Here is a 447-nt window from a genome sequence, read left to right as displayed (position 1 = left end):
TATGCCATGCTTTGGTATATACCACATTCCTGATCATTGTGCTAGGATTAAATCACCATGGAACTATATCCATCCCAACATAGAGTGTGGGCCCAACAAAATGGAAACAAATGGTAAATTGTTGATGTTGCCACATGCGTTGTACAGGAACAACAAGGATTTATTTGTGAGAGTAACACCACCAAAACCCAAGACATTTGCCTTGGCAATGAACAAAATGTTTGTCATTTTGAAATACATCCCAATGAAACCCCTGAAACTGTACTTGTGTACACTGGAAAAGGATGTGTTTGTATGAGAACCCTCTGTGATTTTATATTGGTAAGATAACTTTGCTGTAGATATAAGCAATCACTCAAATATTTGTGTTTGTAACTTTACTAAAATTATGGGATGCGACTTTAATTATTCATCTCCTGTTATGCCTTACCAATTGTTACAATCAAA

Source organism: Chroicocephalus ridibundus, chromosome 1, assembly GCF_963924245.1.
Source record: "Chroicocephalus ridibundus chromosome 1, bChrRid1.1, whole genome shotgun sequence".
NCBI lineage: Eukaryota > Metazoa > Chordata > Aves > Charadriiformes > Laridae > Chroicocephalus > Chroicocephalus ridibundus.
This window is presented reverse-complemented; position numbering follows the sequence as displayed.